Source organism: Echinops telfairi, unplaced genomic scaffold (assembly GCF_000313985.2).
Source record: "Echinops telfairi isolate 266 unplaced genomic scaffold, ASM31398v2 ScPeMD7_6080;HRSCAF=6971, whole genome shotgun sequence".
Classification (NCBI taxonomy): Eukaryota; Metazoa; Chordata; class Mammalia; order Afrosoricida; family Tenrecidae; genus Echinops; species Echinops telfairi.
In genome coordinates, this window is record NW_022109980.1 from 1,065,292 (window position 1) to 1,087,729 (window position 22,438).

A 22,438-nucleotide genomic window follows, 5' to 3' on the forward strand; every position below is an offset into this window, starting at 1 on the left:
AATTAAAAAAGTTTTGTACTACATCCCATAATCTAGGATAAAGTGTAAGTGTCTGCTTTGGCAAAACCCTTTCCCCAGTCACCCACTTTGGGAAACACTGCCTTAGACTGTTAGTCATTTTAAGTTTCCAGTGCTGCTTTAACAGAAACAACACACGTTTGTGGCTTAAAAACCCAGAAATTTATTTCTCATAATTTTGGAGTTCAAAAGTCATAATTAGAGTCCAAACAGTTTAGAGGACCAAAGGCATGAACATGGAATGGTAGGGTATAAGAAACTTGAAACCTGTGAATTTATCCCAGACCTACTGTGTCAGAATCTGCACCTTAAGAGGAAGCACCCTCTCACACACAAGTTTTTGTAAGTATGTACATTATTATTTGAGAGCAAGTGTAGGACAGAGGTTCTTCCCTGCAGTTCATCCAGGACTGGATTTCAAAAGTCTGTATGCTACTGATTTTTTTAATGTAAATTTTTATGTAAACTGAGACATTTTCTGGGTTACTCTCTATAATTTAGTTTTGAATCAGGCCAGACCATTGCAAAGCTATTCTTTGGCCATGAATTTTTGCACAGAGCATACTTTCATTTGTGTCTCCTTTACTTACATTAAGGAGCATTATAAAAAGCAGCTGTCTAAATTCATTATATTTATTGCATTATAATACTGAGAGTGTTATGCACTCACAGGTGGTTCCAAGGCCTGATTGCAGAGCAAAATCATCTGAGATGTTTGTTAACTACAGATCTGGAATACCACCCAGGTACACTTATTGTTAATAAGCACCCCTGGTGATTTTGATGAAACAGATCAGAGTTTTGGGACTGTTTGAATACACCATGTAGTGTCTCTTTATTAAAAATATATGGGGATTCCCTCCCCTCAAGCTTTAGTATAAGGAAAACCTTTCTTCTAAATAACAGGTATGCATTATTACATGAATTTTATAAGTATTTCAACCTATGTATCTTTGATTTAACTTAGAGAAACCACTTATGTCACTTACTTTTGACTATTGCCCAAACTCTTCTGTTACACACTTTGTGTTCTTACTTTACATCTACTTTCATTTTAGTCTTGATTATTTAACTTTAATTTTTTTATCATTTTCGCTTCATTCATATATATTTTATTCTTTCAAATTATTTTGGCTCAGGTGCATTACAAATAAAATATAAAAGAATACATATTTAAGCAGTGTTTTATGGTTACTGTATACATCTATCCACTTTTGAAATTTTTACTTGGAAGAAAGACAGTGGACGTATTTTAAAGAACTCCCCCCGCCCCTTTCCTTAGGCTACGTTTGCAAACTTAAAATCTGTACTTCAGATTTTGTACTAAATCAGATTAATTTGAAGTAGTGGCCACATATCCTCAAAAAACCCAACCCATCTCATTGCCATGGGGTCACTAATCACTCATAGTGACCCCTGCAAGTTGCTGAGCCAGTAACTGTTAAGGAGTAGAAAGCCCAGTCTCTATCCCCTTCACATATTCTGGGGTGTCTATAAGCAAAAAGACAGCATGTGTTGACATAAATGTAGAGTAATTGGAAATCTAATATGAACAATGCTGGTGGGATTGTAAAATAGTATGGCTACCTTGAAAAATGGCCCAGTAGTTCCTAAAAGAGTTAAAGAAAGAGTTATCATATGACCCTGCAATTTCACTCCTACGTATATACCCTTGAGGATTGAAAAATATGTCCATACAAAAACTTGAACACAAATGTTCACTGTAGAATTATCCATAATAGTTAAAAGAGTGGAAATGCCTATATCTGAAGAATGAATAAGCACAAGGTTTTATATCTATCAATGATATATTATTTGTCCATAAAATGGAATGGAATATAGTGCTCCGTCAGACCTCTAAGGCGAGTTCGTCAACTAGAACAATTCTGTCCAACACCACTGGCTCCCTGCATTAAAAGGGCACACTAACCTGCCATTGTGAGGCAGAGTCTAAACCCCTTTGGCCCCACATACAAGCAATCAGGGATCAGCTATCTCTTTATTCTTTATTTCCTCCTTCTCTCTCTCCTCCCTCGTTACCATCATGGCCAATCTTAGTGAACACAGTTGGGGTTTTTTCCCCTTCCTTCTCTTTTTCTTTTTTCCCTTTTTCCTTCTTTATTCTCTTCACTTCTCTCTTGTCTCTCTCATTCCTTTCACATGCCACTGCTGGTCCCCAGACCCCTACACTCTGCCTAGGGCAACCCTGTCCTCCCAGTGGGCAGCCTGACTCCTAAGACAGTGCTCCACACAGGATGAGTCAGTGCTACACACAGCACAGCACGGGGTCAGCTATTCCTTTATTTATTTTTTTAATTCTCTCTCCTTCTCCTCCTTTTCTTCTTTTTTTTACTTCCTTTGGGTTGTTCTTTCACCTTTTTCTTCTTTTCTCGTCTTCCTCTAACTCTTCTCTCTCTCCTACCACAGCCTCAGCAGACTGTTCTTCTTTTTTATTTTCTTCCTCTCTTTCTTTTTACTGTTTCACTTTTGTTTACTGTGTGCATTCTAGGTGAGTGTGTGTGAGTGGATGCCAGTATACTAGGCATTTTTGCTCCAGTCCGCGTCTTCTCTTTGTCTCTTTTTTCTATCCTTTCGCTCTCTTTCCTGTCACAAGCCACTAGAGACCTCCAGACCACATCCCTCTACCTAGGGCAACTCTGAAGGTCCAATTGGGGGAGCTCCCATCCGCATTTATTGGCTTGGCAAGCAGTTGGGGAATTCACGCTGGTCCTCTTCCACACACCAAGCATCAGGGGGTGCTCCCCTACAAAAAGTGGGGGAATCCCCAGCATAAATCCCGAGGCCCTACAAGTGACTCGGGTGAAAGCCTGACCACCATTGGTGGGGCTCCGCGCTACTGCGGGAGCATCCAACCAATCTCCAACACGGTCTCTCTCTAATCCCCCTGCCAGCTACACAGCTCTATACCAACTCTTGTATACCCACACTCCCTCCTTAGCACTCCAGTCGCAGAGGAAAACACCACAGGCCAGCCAAGGTGCTCCAAGAACCGTAACTACAGTGTTGGCTAATGGTTTGCAACAAAATGTATTATCACATTAAGTGAGTGCCCTTTTACTTACAGTTTATTAAAAGACCTTATGAGAAACATAACATAGACCATAATAAGTACCTTTGATATCCATTAAGATGGTCATAAAGGTATTTCTGTTGCTCTATTGATATAGAGTGTGTTTAGGTAGTAGTATGGTAATATGAAAAGAACTGACATCTGAGGAATTAATCTTTGTTGTGGTATTTAATTTTTACAGTCAGGTTTGATTTATTTTTATTTTACTTAGAATTTTACATCAATATTTATGATTAAGATGAGTCAATACTTTTCATGTGTTTGTATGTGCATGCTATCTTTATCATCTTTGGCATTACAAATCGGCTAATCTCATAACATACATTTGTAAACTTACTCAATATTATAAATACGCTCTGGTCATGCATTGAATAAAAGTACTCAGCTGCTAAATAAAAATTGTCAGTTTGAACCCACCAGCCAGTCAATGGCAGAAGATGTGACAGTCTGCTTGCATTAGCAATTTATAGCCTTTAGAAATCCTATGGGGACTGTTTAACTCTATTCTATAGTGTCACTGAGTATGAATGAACACAATCATTTTTTAAAACTCAGTATTCTTGAAACTACTTGGTTAATATCTGAATCCCTTATTAGGTTTGATGAGGACAGAGACCATTTTTTAAAATCATTTTATTGGGGGCTCGTACAACTCTTACCACAATCCATCCATCCATCCATTGTGTCAAGCACATTTGTACGTTTGTTGCCATCATCATTCTCAAAACATTTGCTTTCTACTTGAGCCCTTGGTATCAGCTCCTCAGTTTTCCTCTCCAATGAACCTTTGATAATTTATAAATTATTATTTTTTCATATCTTACACTGTCCAATGTCTCCCTTCACCCACTTTTCTGTTGTCCACCCCCCAGGGAGAGGGTTATATTTAGATCCTTGTAATCAGTTCTCCGTTTATCCCCCTCCTTCCCTCCACTTTCCTAGTATCACCACTGGTCCTGAAGGGTTTATCTGCCCTGGATTCCCTGTGTTTCCAGTTCCTATCTGTACCAGTGTACATCCTCTGGTCTAGCCGGATTTGTAAGGTAGAATTAGGATCATGATAGTTGGGGGGGGAGAAGCATTAAAGAAATAGAGGAAAGTTGTATGTTTCATCGTTGCTACACTGCAGCCTGACTGGCTCGTCTCCTCCCCATGACCCTTCTGTAAGGGGATGTCTAGTTGCCTACAGATGGGCTTTGGGTCCCCTCTGCGCCCTCCCCTTCATTAATAATGATATAATTTTTTTGTTCTTTGATGCCTGCTACCTGATCCCTTTGACACCACGTGATCACCCAGGCTGGTGTGTTTCTTCCATGTCGGCTTTGTTGCTTCTCAGAGACCATTTCTAATGATAATCTTAGTACAGTACTTGACATACTAGAGAATCAATATTCTTATTGAAACTGCTAGATTTGAATATTTCTTCAGTGTTTTAATACGTTTTCATCTTTTAATACGTTTTCATCTTTTAAATCGGAAGTTGATTCTCAAAATATTAAGTAACTTTTCCAGGGTCAGGTTGGTATCATTAAGTTGGGTTCACTATGAATTGAATGGTGTTGAATAGAATGGTGCCGGGCTCTGCACCATCATCACTATCATTTCTATGTTTGATCCTGTTGTTGTAGCCACTGTGCCAGTCCTTCGCTTTACGGTGTTTCTTTTTTCCATGCCCTGCTACTTTACTGTGCACGATGTCCTTCCCCAGAGACGGGTCACTACTGATAACATAGCCAAGGTATGCGAAATGAAGGCTTGCTATTCTCCCTTCTAAGGAACATTCTGGCTGTACTTCTTCCAAGACAGATTTATTAATTCTTCTGGCAATCCATTGTAGAGTCAATGTTCTTCACCAATACCATAATTCAAAGGCACCAATTCTTCTTTGATCATTCTTACTCATTGTCCAGCTTTTGCATGTATTTGAGGTGATGTCAAATGCCATGGGTTGGTGTAGGTGCACCTTTTAAAGTGATATCTTTGCTTTTAACACTTTAGTCTTTTGTAGCAGACTTGCACAGTACAATATGGTATTTGATTATTTTGGCTGTTACTTCCATGGACATTGATTGTATATCTAAGTAAAAGGAAATCCTTGACAAAGTCAATCTTCTCTCCCTATCATGATATTGCTTATTGGTACAGTTGTGAGGATTTTTATTTACTTAATGTTGAAGTGTAATTCATACTTAAGGCTGCAGTCTTTGATTTTCATTGGTAAATATTTAAAATCATTCACTTTAGCAAGCAAAGTTGTGCTACCTGCATGTAACAGGCTATTGATGAGTCTTCCTCCAACCCAGATGCCACATTCTTTTCACATAGTCCAGATTCTCAGATTGCTCAGTGTACAGATTGAATAAGTATGGTGAAAAGATCCAGCTTGCCACACCTCTCCTGATTTTAAATCACAAAGTTTCTCCTTGTTCTATTTGAAGAACTTCTTGTTCTGTCTTCACGTTTCATATGAGTCCAATGAACTGTTTCGGAATTCCCCTTTTTGAAATATTATTCATAATTTATTATAACTCCCACTTGAGTGTCTTTGCATAGTTTATAAAGCACAGATAAACATCTTTCTGGTATTCTGTGCTTTCAGCTCTGATCCAATTGACATTGGCAAATTCCTAGTCAATGTATTGCTGCGACTGTTTGTAAATTATCATCAGCAAAATTTTACTCATGTGATATTATTAATACTGTCATATAATTTCTGCATTCGGTTGAATCTCCTTTCATAGGAAAGAACTCAATTATGGGTCTCTTCTGGCAAGTTATTCGGGTTTCAGACTCTTTTCTGACATCCATGTTGGTCTTTTCTGCTTAATGCCATCCATATTTTGTCTGATCATGCTCAACGTCAAAAATAGATCTGTGTTTCAAATCACATCTAACTCCAGTTGGGATATAATGAAAGGCATACTTTAGTTCTCATGGATTTGTTTGAATTATCTTCAACTTGAACTTGAGAAGTTGATGGTGTGTTCCCGAAACACACCATCCTAACCTTGTGCCTGATATTGAGCCGGATCCTTTCTTTCCACGGATGTAGTTTCTTTCATCTGGCAAGGGCCATGCTTTTGTTGCTGTTTATTTTGTTGAAAAATGGTAATTTCAATGACTAAGCTGTTGAGTTTTCAAAATTATGTCCTGTGATCTCCAGCTTCATTTCTATCACAAAGATCATGTTCCCCAACAACTGTTAGTGCTTTGTTTCCCATTTTTACATTCCAATCACTAATGATTATCAATGTAGCTTGATCCCATGTTTGATCATTTTCAGGCTGCAGAAATTTCTCTGTTTTGCATTTGTGGTTGATGTATAAGTTTGAACAGTAGTCATATTTATCGGTCTTCTTTGTAAGTATATAGATGTTAGTCTATTACTGTGAGTGTTATACTTCAGGATAGATACTGAAATGTTCTTTTAAACAATTAATGTGAAACCATTACTCTTCAGTTTTTCATACCAGTCCACTTCTGCTCATTAATACCCAGGATAGTGATCTTTATGAGTTCCGTTTTATTTTATTTATTCCCAACAGTTTTATTGGCATTCATTTTATTCTTGACACCCTCCATTTTTCTTGGTTTCTACTTTGTACATTTCATGTTCCAATTATGAATGATTATTTGCAGCTAAATCTTCTCTTTCCAGGGCAGAGCTGATCATAGGAATATGTAAGTAGAACTGAATGGCTGAATGCTAGGGTATATGGGTCGGAAAGTTTGACATTTAATGGGTAGAATTTGTGAAATGGAAAACCAAGTCTCCAAGTCTTGCAATACTGACTTTTCTTTCTTGGCCCAGACTTTGGCTTCCATTCTGTTCACAGAGTCTATGCAGCTTCTGTTCCATTAAACTGCCTCCTAAGCTATCCAGATGCAGGTTGATGCAGCGTGTATTTTCCACACTGAGACAATGCTGAGAGTGCCTTGCTGTACTTAGCACACTGGAAGCGCTTAGTCATTATTTGTTTGATGCATGGAAGCACGAGCAAATGAATGCATGAGTGACCAGAAAAAATGAAAATGCTCTCTCTGTTCCTGGGAACTGCTATCCACTGGGAAAGAATACTTCTAGAAAAGTTCTTGCTTCTCACATGGCCTGCATGGCTGAGCTCTCCCTCAGTCAATGCTTCCTTTAGAAGCATTAGGGTAAGCACAAGTGGCCCCCTACTCACTGTGCTGTGACTCGTGCTTCCACTAGTGTACCATATTACCTGGTACGTCACCATAACTATCTTCACATGGCCTCTCCTAAAATGTACACATGTTAGTTGAGAAGCAAAACTCTCTAAATGATTAGCCTTTCTCCTACTCACACAATTTTTGGGGAATGGGAAATATGAGATGACTTCAAAAAGTTTGAGGAGAAATGAAAAGAAAACATAATTGAAATTTTCCACAAACATTTGTAGTCTCCCCCCACTCCCATATACAAAATGGGTTAAGTTTTGGTAGTAGTTGGGGAGGTCCATTTGAAGGGTCTTTTACTTGTCTGTAATTATGTACCTCTCCATGTTATTAATTAATGCATGTCCCTCCTGTACTGTGAGCTCCGTGAAGGCAGAGACAGATCTATTTTAGTTTACACACCAGTTCTGTTCTTACATACTACCCTGCCACTTTATACATAATTATAGGCTGTACCTCACTGAGCCTTATTTGTTAGTTTACATGCTCTCAGGCCCTGCTTTTATGCAACTGCATTTAGAAGTACGGAACATTCAACTTGCATGTTCAGCCTGCCCCAGCCCAGCATCTAACCACTGCAGTACCTGTACCACAAACTCGAGTCCAACATTTGTGCTTCCCCAAACCTGGTAATTAGTGTGTATGTCATATTTATCACATGTGTCATATTTTCTTAAGTACCTCGAAGACCCTGAGTATTTAAGAAGTCATATCCTTCTTGCTAATCTTTTCTTGTTCTAAACTTCAGAGACTGTGATTTGTTCTTTTTAATCTCCCATCCCCGCCTCCTTGCGTTTGGACCTTGGTCTTTCTTTCCATAACTTTGGCTAGATGGCAATATTGGTTTATAATTTACAGTGTGAGTCTATCTTTCCTATCAGAGTGTGAGTTTTTCGCTGTCAAGCACTTTGTTTTGTTCAGTGGTGAACTCCTGACACCCAGGATCAACCTTGGAATAGAAATGTACCTTTCGATACCTCACCTTTTGGGTAAATGAATGTGGATCCAGGGTTTCACTGCCTAGGAAGTGCACGACTGCTGGCAGATCCTGGAAAGTAATATATATAGTTTACACAGCTACCAGTGATTTTATGTATATTCAGGATCAAAAAGCCCTATACTGGACATTTTAAGGACTTTTCTTTCATTGCCATAATGATGACCGTGAAGTAGGTGGTATTATCACATTTTTTAGATTACCAAACTTAAGCTGTGGTATTTTTCAGTGACCTCATATGAATGAAAGCTGGACAGTGAATCTGAAGCTTTGCAAAGCATTGATGCACTTGAATTATGGTGCTGGTGAAGAATATTGAAGTACTGTGAATTACTAGTAGAACAAATAAATCTGACTTGGAGGAAGTATAGCCAGAATGATCCTTAAGAGTGAGGTTGGCTAGATTTCATCTCATGTCCTTTGGACATGTTGTCAGGGGAGACTAGTCCCTGAAGAAGGATATCGTGCTTGGTAGAACGTCAGCAATAAGAGGAAGACCCTTGATGACATGTATTGACACGGTACCTGCAACAGAGCATCTCAAGCACAAAAACAATTGTGGGGATAGCACAGGATTGGTTAGTGTTTCATTCTGTTGTACATGGAGTTGCTATGGCTTACTGGACGCATCCTAGTAACAACAAACTGAATTTCAAATAGTCCTGATGAAACAATAGGTTAAGCATTAGGTTGCCAATCAAATGTTTAGTGCTTCACAACCAGCCACTCTTCTGCAGGAAAACCGTGAGGCAGTTTGCTTCCATAAAGATTTATAGCTTCTCAAGTTTTAGGAAACAGTTCTACTCTATAGGGTTTCTGTGAGTTGAAATTGACTTGATGGCAGTGGGTAAGCTGAATTTCAGAGAAGTTAAGCAACATGATTAGCGTCTCATAGTAAGTGAAAGATCCAAAATTCAAACCCAGATTATACTGATTCTGGACCCTCCATGCGTTTAATTTGATTATGAAGGGATACTGTACAAGTAGCAGCAGGTAGGCAATTTAGGGAGCACAGATAAACCAGAGAGATATTATGGGTACTAAAGACAGCCTGCCTTGCCTGCCATAGTTGCTAAGTACCAGCTCTGTTTTCTTTGAGTTTGAAGATGCTGTTACAACCAGAAGAGTCAGACTATCCATCTGAGACACCTGTGGCCTTATGAGCATCGAGAGCAGAGAGGGCAGCAAAAAGCTGGCAAGCAAGCACCAACCATAAATGCTGGGAGGTGGCAGTCTGTTGTGCCCCACCTGTTCTGTTCAGGCTGGCCAGGGTGCTAGCAGTTAGCATTTACATGGGATTTGAAGCTGAGGGAAATAGTTTCATTAATTAGGGATTATATGCTTGGTTCCCCAAGAGAGAGAAAAAAATTAATTCATGTATGAAATTTGTTCTCTTTCCTCTCCTCTCCCTACTCTCTCCTCCTATGTATCTCTCTCTTTATTCCTGAAATTAGACTCTTGAAATCCTTTTGGGGTAATGCATTCTATTTAGAAATAATTGAATGAAAAATGAGCCAAAAAGAAAAGATAATTGTGGGATTTTTTTGGTTTCTGTATTTTTAATTTCTGAAACTCTAAGGAGATACTGAACTATAGGGAGATCAACTCAAACATGACCTGTGCCAGGTTTGGCTAGTCTGAAGGTGGTGTACATTATGTGTCAGTTGGCATGTTAACATTCTAGCTAGTTGGCATTCTAGTTTTTGCTTTTTACCTAGGATATTGCAGGCCTTATCCTGATATTGATGGGCATTGTAGATAGCATTTATGGTAATGAGAAACTAGTGAGTTTCTCAGGTCTTGAATGTGCTTTGATCATTTGCTTTGCTGAAAACGTTCACCAGAAAGGAAGGAAAACAGAATTTTAGGGTAGCAGTCATGGAGTATTTCAAAGTTTAGAATCCATGAAACAGAATTAATGCTTGGTAGCAAGGAATTCTCTTGGCTATCAGTTTCATTGATCAGTTCATGCTCAACCTGTGTCTTTGTTCATACCTATACTACCTCTTCTATGTAAGTGTTTGCCTACTCCTCTTCACAATTTTCCTCCTCTATCTCTTCTTCCCCTTCTCTTTTCTTCTCTTACTCTGGTAACCCCACCCTACCTTTGATTTCTATGGATAACATAGAAGAGCACACTTATTTCCTGCTGAAAGAGAGGTATTACGTTAAAAGCCATGTCCTAAGACCCACTGCCTTCAAGTTGACTCCAACTCATTAGTGGCTTTAAGGGACAGAGCAACACCTGCACCCTGAGGCTTCCAGGACTGTAAATCCTGAGCGACTCAGCATGCCACATCAATCTCCTGCTGAGCAGCTGGTGTGTTTGACCTGCTGATATTTGGGGTAGTAGACAAGTGGTTTAACCCCTGTGCCACTCGGGATCATTCTTTATATGCATGGCCTCTCCACTTAGTCAAGTATTATGCATGTTTGCATTAGGCACGTAGTTGGAATCTATTATTATGTGGTATTTGGGGGGTACCAAAGAAGTATGCTTTCAAGGGAATTATGCTCCCATTGGCAAAATGTGCTATGAACGCACTAAATAATATTTTTAAATAGTATGGAATCCAATATTCAACTATGTGGTATGCAATCTCAGTGTAATAGAAGTTGGGAAAAAGAACTTATCAGTGGAACCTGGGATGGTTGTAGAAGCAAGGATAAGAGCTGAAGTTGGGTTTGGGATGGATTTAGGAGCGAGGGATGGGCTTTTGAGATGACAAAAACCATATAGCAAAGAAGCTGAGGTACCTTGTGAATGAAATAATTCAGATGTAATGTCTTTTAATACATGTCGTGAAATTCCAGAGATGCCTGCATCTACTCAGTTGAGGACCACTTACAGAGAGGCATTTGGATCTCTCCTGTCCGGGTGCCTCCGCTCCAGCAGATATAATTGGGGTATCCACTCAAACGCCTACTCTTGCTGATACTTTCTACCACCTACAAACTGATGAATGTCATGTCATTAACAGAAATAATTTCCCGTTTTCAGACATTTTGACGAATTGAGTAATGTTGGCTCATTTTCAAAAAGGGGTCTTTCAAAATCAGCACATTCTCTGACACCCTTCTCCCCCTTCACTGCAGGAACCCCACCAAATCCTTAGGAAGATGCACTGGTTGTCATGGTAAAATCTACGCTAATTGGCCTCCTCTAGTTGATACTCTGTCAAGCTCACTACCCCACTGAGGATTTGGAATAGAGCACTTAACTTTTTGCTTCTCAAAGAACATGTTTCTCAGCAAGTCAGCTGCCTCAGCAGAAAATGGAAGGTATTTGAAATGTCCGATACGTTATCCAAATATTTTCCCCTTCCTGGGGCCAGACGTGCACAGTTACACTTTCCCTTGGCGTCTTCTTTCCACAGAGTACGCTGATGGAAACTCCACTGGATATTTTTAAGTGTGTTAAATGGATTTGGGGAATTTGTCATGAATGAAAGCATGTGGGTGGAACATTAATCTGAACAAGGGGACTTGAGTCCAGAGTTGGTCTAAAGCAAACTGTGAAGTCACGTGCTCTTTTTTGGTGGAGTCTTTTTGTCCTGTCTTCTGCATTGCTAGAAGGCAGACAAGCAAACTTAGTTCATCCCTCAGAAGCTGTGATCACATCTTCAGTCCTTTCCTGATTTCTCTTCAAATGCTTCAGATATAAACATAGCGATCTGTGCTTCATTTTGCCTGGGTAATCTTCTCTACTTGCGAACTCATAGGCAAATATGAGTGATGATTTTCATGGTTCTGAATCACTTATGGTAATTATCTTTCAATACATGTATGAAAAGTCATTAATTTGTGTATTAAGCTCATTTATTGGAAATTGGGATGGGCAGTTTGATCTTCTTTACATGACATCAATTAAACAGGTGCAATCATCAAAATATTAGTTTAGTTTTGTCCTTGACCTTCTTGGCAACCCACTGCCATCACATTGATTCTGATTCTGAGCAGCCCTATCTAGAGTTTCTGAGCTTATTAAGTCTATTCGGGAGCAGACAGCCTCATATTTCTCTTATGGAGTTGCTGATGGGTTGAACAACCAACGCAGTGCCTCCCTCACAGCAACACCAGGGCTCCTTGACTTTCTTGGCAGTAAGGACGATTTGGGCAATCCTAGGCACACAGTGTTGTTCATAAAGGATAGGGTTGTTAAGGCTGACTCTTTTGGCTTTGGAGGAGCACTTGACTAAGCTGTATGATGCCACTGGGCTCGGGAGGTCTGTCTGCTTACATCTCCTTGAACAGTTTCAGTGCTAGTGCAAAATTACCAGAAGGCCCTCTATCCTGTATATCTCCTTAAATCCATTTTTAGCAGTTTTTTTTCTCTCTACACCTCAGTGTGAATGGGTGGGAGAAAAGGTTCATACCCATACGCTGGCCACCCGAAGGAAGAAGGAGAGAAAACTCTAGGAATGACAAATGACCAATGGTTCTTTGAGGCTTGCAGACAACTTGCCTTTTGAGCAATTTTGCCTCAGGCTAGTACTGGGGATAATAATGATAATCATCAACATCAGGAAGTAGTGCCCAATTAAGTACTTAATTGGGAATGATGCTGTACTTCATTTAGAGGACTTCATAAACCTCATCAGTTTCTGCATTGAGTCTAAGTCAAACACACGGCTATAGAGTCTGTGGTGTTGAATGGAAGTTTTACGTCAGCTAGTATGTAATGTGTGGTTCATATTCAGGCTAAAGATTCATTCATTTGGAGGTTTTAAGGGGGAATGGGATTTAAAATATGAAGAGAAAAGGAACCTCACTATTGGTTTTGCTTTGCTCCTTCTCAAAATTTCAAAACTGTTTAAGTTCTTCCCTGCTTTAGGAAGGAATGTCACCAAATCTTTAGTCATGAATGAAGCCCTTGCTAGCTATTAGGAATATTGTTCAGACTAACAGAGGTACTCTGGGAAATGGAGATGGAGAAGATGAAGTTTGGGTGGGGATTGACCCCAAATTTGCCCAGGAATACGGCTTTGGATTCCTTATACACTAAAACAGCATAAATATATAATAATATTTATTACATTCTCATTAAGTGCCGAGTGCTAAGCATACGACATCGATCACCTCAAGCAATCTTCACAACAATCATTATACAGGTGGTTCAGTGGAGGCAAAGAGAGTAGAAAGAAGTTGCTCAGACTCACACAGTTATACACAAAACTACCATCTCCCATGCTAAATTTCTACAATATGTTTATCTGTACATTTTATTTTTGTCTGTTATTGGCAATCTGTCTGCAAAGAGTAGATGTCATTAGTTAACTGAATCGAATTTCTGTTAATTGAGGCTTCACTGTGCCATAGGGAGGTGGCAGGTGACTCAGCTCAGGCACCGTCAATCCCTTACTCTCCACCAAATGGTGTTCACTCATGGTATCTTGTTGCCGAAGATTGAGGAAGATAATATGTAAATATCCAAGACACTTGCTGCATCAAAGTGGAAATCTAAGTTAATGGAACTAATTCAAAAGGCCCTGGAACTCTGTTGAATTCAAGCTGTTCTTAGAATTGCACTATTGTGAAATCTCTTCCTCTCCAATAGCCCACCAGCTCCCCAGCCATAATGACTTGTTTACATAAGGTGTCTTTATCTTAAAGGGAAAAAATAGCTTTGCAGCTCATAGGATGGAAGTGAAGCCTGCCTATACTCTAGTTCCTACAGTTTGGCTTTACATGTTTCCATAGAAACAGAACTCTCGTTTGAACTAAAAATTCTTAGATTTGTTTTCCTATAGATGCCATTTGAAACTTGTGCCAATTTTATGAAAATTGAAGGAGAGATTCCCGACTTTTCCTGTTACTGGGCAATTAGCATGTGCAAAGAGGACATTTTAGTGCCAGATTTGCGTAGAAGTGAAGCAGAGATGTTAGTGGGTATAGGAATCTCCTCTTTTTCCACCTGGTTTTTCTGGTGAGTTCAGCCATCTTGCCTCGGACTTGGGATAATTTTGGAGACAACAGAGGGATGAAAAGCTTGAACGTTCGAGCCAGAGAGACCTGGGTTTGACTTTTGGTCCTACCATGCATGTACCAGCTTATGTAAGCGTGAACTAGTAACAGAACCACTCTGATTCCCAGATTCTCACAGGGAAATAGAGAAAATACTGTATTCGCGTAACAAGAATATTGTCAACATTCAATGTTCACAGGCTTGGCATAGTGCCTGAAACATGGTCAGTCCTCCATAAATGATAGCCTTGTAAAGTTATTGGCCTTCCTCTACTTCATGCTTATTGATTGTATAATGTATTCCTAGACACTTTTGAGCGAATTGGCAAAACCGGGTTCTATTTCTTTTGGTTGTCTTATCAGGTCAGCTAGGCTGTAATTACAGCCTCTTGACTAGCATAGTGCTGAACACCTACGAGCTACTAATTAAATGCTTGTGGGAGTAAAGTCTTATGCAGAGATTGTTTGGAGATGTTTTTTTTTTTGTCTCCTAGGAGTCTAGGTAACCATTTTCTTTCCTTTCTTTTGCAGCCTCATGAGTAGTCTTTTAAGACATATGCAGTGTACTGAGTAGACTAGATCCTATCTATTCTAAGGACTGATGAAGATGGAAGAATGTCATCCTGTAATTTACATCTACTGTGCTTCAAGTGCACTTGTGCTTGAAGATCATTTTATTTGAGGAAAGCACTGTATCAAATTTGACCAGGTTCAAGGATTAGCCCTCACAGGCCCTTGGGACCTCTTCTTGGGTGTGAGCCACCAATGGTTCTCCAGCTGGGCTGAGACTGGGACCAAGGCCAGCTTTACTTTGAGTCTCCCCTTGCTCACCACTGGGAAGTGCTATCAGTCAGGATGAAGATACTGCTGAGGGCCAAGGACAGGCAGCAAAGAGGAGAGGAGGAAGAGAGAAGTGCAAGAAGGGAGGGAAAGGAGACAAAGGCCAAGTGGTCGGTCTCTGGGCTTACTGTGACAGCCGCCTCTTTCCAAGCCACATCTCACACAAGCACCGTTAATCTTTCCAAATATAAATCTGATGGACTCATCCCCCTTCTTAAAACCCTCCAATGCTCCTATTGACTTGTGCAGCCAGCTTAGCTCACGGGCGTGATGTACACAACCTTTCATGATCTGTCTTTCTTGCCTGCCTCTGCCTTCTCCCCTCTTGTACTTTCTGACTCATACTTAATGCTGTAGGAATATGAAATGGCTTACAAGTCTTACTACTCCTGTTCCTTCAGTACATACTTAGACATAAAAAAATTCATCTCATATCCTTGCCCATGCAAATCACTCTGGGAAGGACATGGTTTCCACCTTTCTTTGCCAGTTCCGGTTCTTCTTTCAAGATAGATCACAGATGCCTCATTTTCTGAGCCTTCCCCAGCCCCTTCTGGTAGGGCTGGGTTTCTCATACATGGTACCTCTCCATACCTCTATCGTGTCATTTACCTTGTAGTATTAAGATGATCTATTTATAGACCTCTCTTCTCCATTAGACTAAGAGTTCCTTGAAGAAGGTGCTGAAGGTGGTTGAAATGTTTCTTAAGAAGTGCTTGTCAGGAATAGCCTTGGTTGGACTTCATTCCTGTTCAGCAGATTCTAATTCTGTCACTGACTTACTTATTTGTGACAAGTTATGTATCCAGTTAATTGTCATCAAACTTGCCTTCAGAAAACATTACTGCTTTAAATGGGGTCCTAAGTGCCTTACTTTCTGGAAATGATGGAATTTCAGGCACAGAAACAGGTTAATGTAGCTTCTACCCTTGTGGTCTAGGCCTGTGGTCCATTGAGCCTGTGCTTAGAGTCAACCCTGAACTCATTGTCCATTGAGTATTATGTAATGGTCACTTAGTTTGTTCCTTAAAAAAATGAAAAGTGGGCCTTTTGATGCTGTGAGTCTTCCTAGAATGTGAGCTCCCTTGAAGCGACGGATGGCTTGCTTCCCACTTCTGCTGGACTTTCCCAGAAGGCAATATGCTATGGGAAAGGCTCTGGGTGAGAGGTGTTGGTGCTGATCCTACTGGGGATGGGGAATTCTCCTTTTCCTTTTTGCATAAACCAGAGTGGAGGGTAACATTTGCACACGCTTCAACCAAGATTGGTGGTGGTTGTTGTTGCTGCTTGGTGCCATTGGGTCAGGTCTGACTGATAGTGACCCTGTGTACAGCAGAGACACACACTACCTGATCCTCTACCATCCTCACAACTGTTCTTATGTTTGAGCCCCTTGATGCAGCCACCATGTTCTCAAATTCCTGAACACTGTCTTAATGATAAATATAAGGCTTAAATAATAGCTAGTGCAACGGAAGTGAAGGGTGGACAGAGGGCAACTTGTGCCATCAAAGCTGGCTGCTCTTATCCCACTATTATTGATCAGAAGTTCCAAATTAGTGTTTTCATTGAAAAAAGAAAAGAAAGGGAAGGTAGTATTAGTATAGTATCCAGAGGAATATGTGTTTTAAGTAGCAAAGTTCTGTCTATCCTTATTGGAGCCATGCCAGCTCTGTGGATGGAAAGGGTTTTCTGAGACCATCTATCAGTTGTTAGAGCGGTCTCTGTTTAACCTCTTCTGACTTTTTCAAAAAACATCTAGCAAGTTTCTGCATCACATGGTATGGGATGAAATATGGCGCTTGCTTTCAAAGGGCTCAACTCTAATAGGTGAGACAAGAGATAGGCACAGTCATCTACAAAGCAGGCAGAGTGTACTAAGTGCCATGAAGGAGCTGCCAAATGCAGTGGCAGTACCAATGAGAGGGAGAGTTTGGTTTCTTAATTGTGGTGAACTTTACATAACAAAATATATGTCATCTTAACAATTCCTATGTATGCAATACAGTAAGATTGATTATATTCTTCAAGCTGTACAACCATTCTTGCTATCCTTTTCCAAATCATTCTATCACCATTTCTGTATGCCCAAATGCCTCTGAAGCAAAACTCTTAGAGGGAGATAACTTTTGATTAGGGATTCAGAAAATTTTCATGGAGGCATCAGGGCAGGGGGAAGGGCACACATTGTGGCCATTCTGGTAGAGGGGCTGGCATGCCCAAAGCCAGTTCAAAGTGTAGGAGAAATCTGGGCAGTGAGGAAGAGTCTGGTACAATAGGATTGGAAAAACTGAAGCCATGGCTGTTGAGATGAATCTGAACTCCACATTGAGTTTCCAAGGCCATCAAACTTTATGTCAATGGACTTCCACATGTGATCGGTTTGAACAGCCAGCTTTTCAGTTAGCAGCCAGTAGCATGAACCTATGTGTCACTCTGGGTCCCTTGACAGGCACAGAGGGTAGGCGGTGACAGTCAGTAAGGCTTTACAGATTGTTTTGGAGTCAGTGGAGACTCAGTTGACTGTCGGATTAAGAAGTATTCTGATCTGTTCTACTCAATAGAGTAGACAGAGATGTGTGCTTGGAAGATTCTGGAATCATCAGCACTATGCTGAAAGCTGTGCCTTGCCCATTGCCCTTCTGACTCATAGGGGCCCTCTATAAGGTTTCCAAGATGGTTAATCTTTATGGGAATAGGCAGTCTCCTTGTTCTCCCTCAGAGTGGCTGGTGGGTCTGTATCACTTACCGGTTGGTACCTTGCAGTTAGCAGCCCCAACACTTCACAAAAGCTGTGCTTTTAGGAGGGTATTTGGCCAACCTGAGCAGCATGAGGTAAGTGTTGAGCTATAGACCCTCAGGGGAGGTGGAAACGAATCAGTGGCCTTTACTAGTCTAAATGTGATGCCTTGGGTTTTGCAGCTTTAGAACTGTTGTCAATTTTTCCTTAATTAGCTGCTACAAGTAGCTTGATAGTCCTGAGATCACTACCTCTAGTCCAAGACCCCTAGTCCGGCTGGGATAGGAGGGTATATTTTTTTCCTGCCAGACTTCGAATCTAGTGTTAACTTTGTGGGTTTGGAGTGAAATTTGGGCCAACTCTTCAATCTTAACTTGATGTTCCTCTTTATTTTGTATGCAGTATGTGTGTGTGGGGAGGGGGGGGTGTTGATGATTTTTTGACAGTTTTTGTGATTTCATTTTTCCTGTACCCATGGAATTAAACAGCTGGAGGTTGGGGGTGGTGATGAGGGGGATGTTGAATCACATCTGAAATATGTATATTTTTATTCTCCCAGTTCCCTCTGGCGCAGTACTACCAAGAGGCTTATTTCAGAGGGTATAGTTTTGGTGAGAGCGGCATCAGTGTTTCTCAGAGGGTGGCCCGCTTGGACCATCAGCCACAAAAGCATCTAGGGGTGGAGCTGGTTAACAGTTCAGTCTTGGGGCCCTGCCTTGGATGGGTTGACTCAGAGTTCAGCTGTGTCTCTATAAGCTTCAAATGGAAAACACTCAAAGTTTCAGGATACTCAAATAAGAAAAGATTAGAAACCAAGAAATGATGTTTTGATCTTTTTTAAAAGTAAAAACCTATCCTGTGATCATCTATCATGATCACAAGGTGATTAAAAAGGAACTTTGAAAAGTCCAAAAAACTTGACCTTTTGGATTTGTGAGAATTTGAGGTCAAGAAAAAGAGTTAGTTGTGGTGGAAGGTGCTTCCATTTTAGAATGGCCCCTCTCTCTTTTCATTCTCTATAGAATGAGAAAGTCCAGTCAGCATGCTCCTTTGAAGCAAGAATGGCAACACCTTGGTTCATGTACTTTGCATATGCTGTCAGGACGGACCAGTCCCTGGAAAAGGACCGCATGCTTCGTAAAGTCAGAAGAAAAGTAGAAGACTGTGCATGAGCTAGATTAGCAGTGACGGCAAGAATGGGCTCAAACATAGCAGCGATTGTGAAGCCAGAGCAAGACCTGGCCGTGTTTCATTCTGTGATACATAAAGGTTGCTCTGAATCAGAACTGACTCTGTGTCCCCTAGCAATTACAAGTGTAAATCGAACTCATTTGCCAAGACTCAGCCAAGAAGGTTTGCTTGGTTTTCAGAGATGCCTTTACTTTGGGCAAGGGTGTATGTGTGTTTGGGGGCGGGGGTGTAGGAGAGGACTCTTTTATGTTATCATTTTACTTCTGGTGGAGATGCCATCTTAAATTTAACTGAACTGCTTTATGCCTGTTGATGTTGGTGCCTCACTTAGTCTCTCATTTCCTTGAGGGCCATGCCTGTGTCTTGTTCTCATCCCCCAGCAACACCAGGATCAAGAGCAAGGAGGTTGGGAGGGGTAAAGAAGCAGGCAGGTATGTATAACTGAAGTGCACAGAGGTGGTTTTTTTTTATGCGCATGTATGTGTGTCTTTCCAACAGTTTTTAGAGAATTGGAGTGAGCTTAAAAATCTTTTTAGAAATTTTCATTTATGAGAAACAAACCCATTTCCATAACTCGCCCTCCATTTTCAATTCCAGTTATGACTCAGGCTTGATTTATTTCTGGCAGTGTGTCGTCTTCCAGCTTGTCCCTCTTACGTGCTGAGGAACAGTGGTTTGCAGTCACTGGTGACGTCACTCAGTATACTGGCCCTGCCGTAGGGATCCTCTTTCTTCTCTCGGGATTTAATAAATGACCCTGTTTAGTTTCATTTGTCAAAATGCATTTTACCCATTTCCCCTCCCCCTCATGCTTCCCTTGAAGCTAGAGCTTCTCTGATGTTAGAGTGTGGGGGCATAGGGGATGGGTGGGAATTGATGCCTGCCTGGGCCTTTGAAGTACTAGCAACAACATTATTTCTATATTTTTTGTTCTGCCACTGAAAATGCCTCAGCCCACACATAACTAGTTCTCATTCTCTTCCTGTTCCCCCGCTCACCACATCCTGCCACCCCTCCGATGCCTGCCTCTTTCTTTCACAGTTCCAGAATAGTTCCATTCATCACTGTCACAGGCCCTGTCGATGGGAAACGCTTCCATTTTATCTGTGGCCACCAGTAAAGGAGTTTGCATTTAATATTTTAAAGCGTTTTCTTTGTCTCTGACATTACTCCACCCACGGATGCTTGCATTTATGTGGCTTGCTGTCACATTTTTCTCTGCCAGTTGGTTGGTAGGAACCAATCTTTCCCAGAAAGTGCACGAAGACCCTCCTGTCACTCAGGAAATCTGTCTAATCTTCATCTTTGACACTGGTCAAAAGTGCTCACTTTCATCTTGGAGTGAGAATGGCCGACTTAAGAAGAAAACGAGCAATTTGGGAACTTGACAGAGGAAGCTGCATGTTGCGAATGATTGGGCCAGGCACTGGGAAATTTTCGATTTGAGTCCCTGTGCTGAGCTGACCTGTTGCCAGTTTCATGGGAATTATTGACTGATTGTATACTCCTGTATACCATAGGGGTGATGTTCACTTCTAAACTGGGGAACATAAAAAGTAATAGGGCCTTTATTTTGAAAATACAGTGGGCATCACTAATAATATTTATTGCTTATTGAAAGCTGTGCACCACTATTACGTGCTTTCCGCGAATGATTTCTACTCCTCAAGAAAACATTGCAACATTAGGCTCAGCGATGGATCTTCAGCGTGCTATTTAAGACCACACAGCTTATAAGAGAAGTAACAAGGATTGGCACACTGATCTGATGTCTGAGTTCGTTCGGTTTGGAAGACTTCGCTTCAGAGCGTCAGAGTGGTACTGAGCATAGTGTTCTGTGCCTGCTCTTTTCTTCATCTCCTTCAGGAGATCCACTATATTGGGCTGATGCATGATAAGGAGTGCCTAGGTTGGAATCTCAGCTCATCATTGATCAGTTATGTAACTGTGGGCAAGTGATTTAACTTCTGCGTGCCTATTATCAGGAGCCTAGGCAGTGCAGGGATAGTGCGAGGTTGCTAACAAAAAATTGGTAGTTTGAACCTTGCAACCATGTCACAGGAAAAAGTTGTAGCAGTCCACCTCCACAAAGATAAGTCTTGGAAATCTATGTGGCAGTTTGACTGGGTCCTACAGGGCCACTGCGAATCTGAATTGATGTGTGAGCGACAGTTGTGTGTGTGTGTGTGTGTACCTATTATCCACATCTCTAAAATGATAAGGGATAACAGGTTTGTTGTGAGGTGTGGTGAGTTGATACATATTAACTACTTTTACTAATATATAATAAATCCAAACTCCTTACTATAGCATTCTTTTCCCACAGTGCTTCTTCTCAGTTCTATTTTGGCTGCCTGATTGGCTAAGTATGCTCCTGATGTACATATTTGTCTGTTTTTCCCTAAAATGAACAAATGAACAAAAAACAAAACCCTATTCTATTTCTTCCTTTCAGAGGGCCCTGCCTCTGTACCTTCCAAGAGAAATGAACTCCTTCTGGATAATTTACTTTTGCCCAGTGTGTCCAATGATACCATTTTCTTAACCCCAAGGGGTAAAACAATTTATTGTGCATTGCATTCTGCGTCTGAAGAAAGCAGTGGGGTGAGGTGTGGCGTAGTTAGTATCAAATAGAGTAGGAATACTTTTTATCTCTTTTATGTAGCTATTTAACTTCCTGGTAAGATTTTGTTAGCATTATAATCATAACAGAGTTATACTTGCATAGTACTTATTATGTGCCAGCCATTATTCTCCATGATTCTTATCATCTCATTTCATCCTTACAGCCCACCATAAAGTAGATGCTACTAACCTCATTTTTGTGTGTGTGTCGAAGGACTGGTTCTTTATTTCAAAAAGATATTTGCCAATTTGTAGTATCAAATGATTGTACTCTTGGTTTCTCTTTCTCCAAGTCAGGCCTCCCAAAAAGACCCCTTCAAAAGGGAGTCCATGTTAAGCCATTAAGCTGCAGAGTGCACACATACCTGACCGCACAGAAACCTCAGGAAAAGGGGTAACTAGGTGAGGATGGAACACGTAACAGATCCACACACTGCCAGCCTGCAGACTGGAAAGCAAACTCACAGCCACATGGGTAGCCTGTGTACCCCCGTATCCTGAAAGCAAAGTTTCAAAATAGTTTCAAATTTCAAATAAGTTTTGTATATGAGGTATTCATGATTTCTCTAGCAATGACCAATATGAGGCACTTTGAGTGACAGCAGCTTCAGACCCAGACTAGGGTGACGAGATAAGGTGCACAGGGCTGAGTCAGTGGGAAATACATTATTGTCCTTTTGACTTTTAAAAATGAGGCAGCAGAACAAACAAGTGGTTACCTGTACATCAGATCCGTTCTGCGAATAGTTGGGAAGGGAGTAGAGAAAGGATGGGA